Genomic DNA, 6,138 nt, shown 5'->3' on the forward strand with positions numbered 1-6,138 from the left:
ACCTGAGATGTTATACGCAAGTATCTGTTTGTATACTTCCCATCCTCGTCGGAGATTGCGACGATAATTTCTAAGTCAGTGTCGTATTTGGGTATAAAGGCGAAGATGTTTCAAACTCATGATGATAAACTTAATAATATATTTGCAAAACTACATCGCTTGAGTAGAGGCAAGAAGGCGATTAAGAGAACTTGATTCTAGGAGGGAAGTAGAGTTCTGAGTTACAATGCATTTACAAAACCGTAGGAGAGCAAAGATTAGCTCAGCATACTAACATACAGATAGACAAACATGTGAGAGGAAGTCACGTAGATGTCTGTGGGTTATAGGTCAATAGGTTCTCAGGCGAAAGCACTGTGACCTGTTTGACACAACAATGGATTTGATTATCACAGGCAAATGCAAATCAGGGCACCGCTGATACAGCATGCCAAGGCCTAGCTTGCATTCTGTTTATCAATCCCTATCACACTCCTTGCTATCTCAACAGTGACCCCTTGGGTCATCGTCTTATTTATATATGGAAATATATATTTTAAAATGTAACACTTAATATATATATATATATATATATATATATATATATATATATATTATATATATATATCACATCACCGTGATTCATGTAAATTATTCGAGCCACAAATGTCCTTTAATATCTAATTTGCTCTACCTCGGAATTGATATATTTCATATATGTAAACCGAACAGGAATTTTTTAGTTGATAATAATTTTCGTTTCCACATGGGATCGAACCACCGTCCAGAGGACAGCGACGAAATCAAGACGACAGTGACGTTAACTTGTTAGCCGAATCGTTAACATCATTGTCGTCTTGATTTCGTCCCTGTCCGCTGGACGGTGGTTCGATCCCATGAGGGGACGAAATTATTATCAACTAAAGAATTCCCTTCCGTTTACATATATGAAAATATATCAATTGCGAGGTAGAGCCAATTAGGTATTAAAGGACATTTGTAGCTCGAATAAAACATACAAACAAGTATATATATATATATATATATATATATATATATATATATATATATATATATATATATATATATAATGTTGCTTATATTGTGTGTATTCAAATGATTGCAACTCATCTTTATTGTCTATCACAAAATATATAGTATAAATAAATAAATAACCGTACAAAAATTTGAACATCTAGTTTGTTTTTTGTTAATAAATTCATTTGTCTTTTTCATGAATTGTTTAAACAAGAAATGTGTAAACATCAGCTTCATTTCACCAGAGCGCAGTTTAGTACTTCGTTAAGTAAAACATACTGAGCAACATCAAGAAATATTTAACCTTCATTTCCTTTAACAAAAGCGTGGGATTGGTTAGCTATTCATTATTTGTAATTCCACAATTAATTTTGGCCTCACATGTTTTGGCATTAACTTATTACTTTGTGGCATAAATATACAATTTCAGTATGTGAACAGTTTCAAGTAATCTAAACATTAAATTTACTGTTAAAAGACCTTTTGTCACTATGAGCTACACCTATCATGCACTAAGACCATTGTAATGCAGGTGCTAGATATTACTGAGATTTCGTAATTGCACACACACACACACATATATATATATATGTGTACTTACATAGATACATATATACACACAACACATAAATATACATTTGTATGTGTGTGTCCGTATGATATAGATATATGATATATATATATATATATATATATATATATATATATATATATATATATATATATATATATATATATATATATATATTGCGTTAATTATAACTGGCAAACAGCCCTTCGTTTTTTATTAAGAAAAATATAATGTCCTTTCCATCAAAAAATTATTGAACTGATTGATTTTTTCCGTTGTAAATTAATTAATTTTTGTCGTACATTGTCATTTCATATGTAAATGATATGATAGGTGATTTTTGGAAAAAAAATAGAAATATAAAACGCGACTTTGCTGTGGTATAAAACTTTTAATTTGGAGGGAGTTTTGGGGAGGAAGATGAGGTGGTGGTGGTGGTGGTTGTTGAAGGGGGCGGGGGCTCTTGTCCCACCATTGTATTCAGCTTAAATATCTACAATTTCAGGTGGATCACATCAGACCATCCATAGTGTCATACATTACTAAATGGGTAGGAAATCAAGTGTTCAAGATAATATTTACTGAAATTTTAACACATGCACATATGCTCTTATTGTCTTGGCAAGAGGGTATAATTTCTTACTTATACTTTCTTAATGTTTATTGATTTCCACGTAACGAAAAATATCTCCCTTTAACGAAGTAGTTACTCCTTGCCTATAAACATAACCTTCACTGAAAAGAATGCCACCCTTTTACTCTTTTATTACCCAACTATTATAAAAAAAATTTGCTCAACTCTTGCATTCTGTGATATCCGTCTTCTAATCTCTCTTTTCTTTTCTTTTTTATTTCACATCATTGGCTTCCGGTACTCGTTGGAAAATTATTATTCGCTCGTTGAAAAGTTTTAGATAATTACAACCACCTCATGAATAAACCTATTCACAAGTGCTTTTGAAAACGATGATGAATTTTTTTTCCCGCGAACTAATCCTGGTATTCAAACTTCGCAATCAATAGCCGTTCAGTGTTGGCTGAATGCCTTTGGAAAAAAATATTGTAAATTAAAATTTTGTCGATTTTTAATCGCTCTAACCTTATCACTCGGTTTCTTCAATCTGAATTCATTTCTGTTTCAGGTCTGAAGTAGAAAACTTGAAAACATTTTAAAAAACGATTTTATATATGTTTTTATTGCCCCACTACTAAACTCAAATAATAAACGTAATTTTTCGAAAAGCATTTGGGCAATTCAGTTATACAAAGACCAAATTTGGCACAGTAATTTTCTAATGGTTTTTAGTCAAGTCTATGTAATTGGCCATTTGGAAATCCAAGATGGTAACCATTTTTTGTTAAGATGGTCTTTATTTTACAGATTTATGCAGTTTTTTATACCAAAACGATATCTGCGTCGATATATATATGTTTTCGAGCATGCTCCAGTAACTAATAACAGTTCCAAGAATGGGACAAAGCCTTCGGAAACGTAAAACAACAACAAAAGGCCTTGCCAAAGAAGTTGCAAATCACTGTGCTGTGGAGTCCATGTAATCATCTGCAACTCCGGTTGCAGTGTTCCCTTTGCAAGAAGTCGGCTTAATTCCTGACGTTTAGCAATCTGGGGGAAAAGAAATCCAGTCAACTTTCGAACAATAATATAACGTCCATCTTAAGAAAAAAATGGTTGTCATCTTTCACTGCCAGACAGCCAATTAGGCACATTTGAAAAGTAGTTCCTAGGATGTGCCTATACCAAGTACATAGACACAGACAGACACACACATACACACACACACACACACACACATATATATATATATATATATATATATATATATATATATATATATATATATATATATATATATATATGTGTGTGTGTGCGTGTGTGTAGAGATATATACTATATATATATATATATATATATATATATATATATATATATTATATATATATATTGTATGAGGATTAAACCATCTCCATTTCAAAGTAAAGTCAAAATAACAATAATTCTTAACAATTCATTGCAGGTACAGTCACCTCTGACGCTCACACACCACTCCTTGTGAGGGATTAACTCTGAACCATCTCTCATCCCCTTTGACTGCGGTCGCCTTCCTTGTCCTTTCAGGTATTGGAATCGAAGGCGTACCTGGCCGAGGAAGGGATTAAACGTCCCCGTATTGAATTGGCCACATGGCTGCCACATGGTGTTTCGACCACGAGGTCGCAGGTCGCAGGAGAGACAACCCCCACCATCTGCCGAGATGACGGCGAACTTTGAACGGACAAAAGTCTCGGAAGAGTCGGCCGTAGATTCTCTCCTACTGATGGGTACCTTCAGGTTCAAAGGGGTTACAACCCTGCATTTCACCCTCTTTCAATTCAACAACTAACCGCCAAAAGCACTTTGTTGTATTTTTATAGATTGTTTGTTTGTTTGTTTGTTTGTATGGTGTTTTTACGTTGCATGGAACCAGTGGTTATTCAGTAAGGGGACCAACGGCTTTACGTGACTTCCGTACCACGTCGAGAGTGAACTTCTATCACCAGAAATACACATCTCTCACACTTCAGTGGAATGCCTGAGAATCGAGCTCGAGCTATCCGAGGTGGTACGCCAACACCATACCGACCACGCCACTGAGGCGCTATATGTTTACAGATGATCCAGTTACGGACTGCTCCAGGAGCAAGAGCCCGTGCCAGCACAAGGCTGGCTTAATCTTAAACAACAACGAAAACTGCCGTAGACGATTTCACTCTACAGCGGATTCGCACGTTCGCACCTATATAGGCTAAACCCCGTTTCCTTCTGGAGACGGCAATAAGTCCCAGCCTAAGTATATTATGTGAGTGCCATACAATCGCTTTCCCATCGGCGCCATTGAGAAAGACAGCTCTGCTCCCCGATTCAGATGTGCTATCTATGTTGCTGTGGAGTCTGGAATCGCACCTCGTGTTACTCCGGGATTCTCCCTTTCCTTTGCGTCTCCATCGTATCACTTGCCCGGCTACACCCGGCCACCTAAGTATCTATTTCAAGATCTGATTCATAATTCACCCCCCTTAAAACCCACAGGGTGTTGTTAGTTCTCTTACTATGATTGTGCATTCAATATGATTCTTTACGCTAACCCTTAGAATTTGCAAATCAATCCTCACTCTGAAGCAGGCCACTACTATGAGATTCAGGGCCTCTGTAACACGGTTTTTTCGCAATAACTTTTTATCTAAGCATTTCATAAATATAACGCTTATTCAGAATACATATTATATCTACACATAAATTTTGACTGTATTCTGCATTACTTAGGTTGAATAAATTTGGTACTTATAATGTAAAAGTGACTTTTTTGAAGACTTACTCAGAGAAAAGGTTTCGAACGCACTCGTTACGTAACTTATGACAGCATTTCTTCCCTCTTTCTCGATGGATGATTGGCTATACGTAACGAAGGCTAAACCTCTGGCAACAATGACATACAAATTTAAATACAAGCAAAGCAGTACACCTTTATGAACTCTGGAACCTCTCCACTGATAATTGTCATAATGAACCAACAAAATATGTTAATAAATACAAAAACACTTCGATTATTTGTCTAACTCCCAAAATAGGTTTCCTAAGAAATTACAGTTTATTTTATAGGTCACAATCAGATTGACAAGATGTAGGGAATAGTTGGTAATTTTCAAAAACATAGTAGACAAGCTTGATTTGATAACTGCTATATCCAATGTCAAGCAATTTTTATTTATTGGCTATCTACCTATTTACTGAAAAAAAAATAGCCGGTACCGTATATTGGCTTTAAACCTTCACCAATAATTATCGTCAGCATGATGACTTCATGAGGTTCCACCCACTTTCGCCTCGTTATAATTCAGGATAATACTGAAGGCTACCATGGGCATTGTTGGATTAGAAAATTTAACTTCTGGCTATAAAAACTAATTTCTCGAATAGTTGTAAGAAGTGCTAAAGGATCCTCAAGGATCCCAGCAGTTGGCCTAAACGTTTAATTCATGTATATTACTGCTATACTGTTTCGGCACTACCGCTACAGTAGTATTACTACGCTAGCACTGATACCCCACCCACATCTATGTATCGTTCCGCCATTCATAAAGTCTTTGGGTTTCAGAGCCGATAGAGTTTCTGTCTGGTGGATGGGCGGGGCAACATTTCGTCAAAAGGTGTGTTTACCTTGCTTACGTAATGTATGTTTTTCGACTCTTGGCTCGTAATCATTGGCCATGGCGTCGGCTAGATCATTTTTACTCTATAAAAATTAAAACTGTCGGCTTTAGGTTATTGATAATGCTGACAAAATTTGTGTGTGGTTGTAAAATATACACATGTCAACTTTCAGCTACATCCGATGCTTTGACAAGGAGCGAAGTCCAAAAAACCGTGTTACAGAGACCCTGAATCTCATAGTAGTCTCCTATTTACCTTTAAGGATTGTCCCTTCTTGATCAAGACATCTATACATTTGGTGAGTACTCATAAAAGTTGCGTAATCGAGGGACAAACATAT

The 6,138-nt window shown here is 35.8% G+C and overlaps 1 protein-coding gene across 1 annotated transcript in view; it reads left to right on the top strand.

Annotated features, from left to right (window-relative positions):
• Window positions 1–4,742: 4,742 nt before the first annotated feature.
• The window catches only part of LOC135220673 (uncharacterized), a 15,866-nt gene continuing 14,470 nt past the window's right edge, over window positions 4,743–6,138 (top strand). Inside the window, exon 1 of the mRNA XM_064258052.1 lies at window positions 4,743–6,096. The gene's annotated coding sequence lies outside the window, so the exon portion shown is untranslated. The remainder of the gene's footprint in view (window positions 6,097–6,138) is intronic.

Source organism: Macrobrachium nipponense, chromosome 2 (genome assembly GCF_015104395.2).
Source record: "Macrobrachium nipponense isolate FS-2020 chromosome 2, ASM1510439v2, whole genome shotgun sequence".
NCBI lineage: Eukaryota > Metazoa > Arthropoda > Malacostraca > Decapoda > Palaemonidae > Macrobrachium > Macrobrachium nipponense.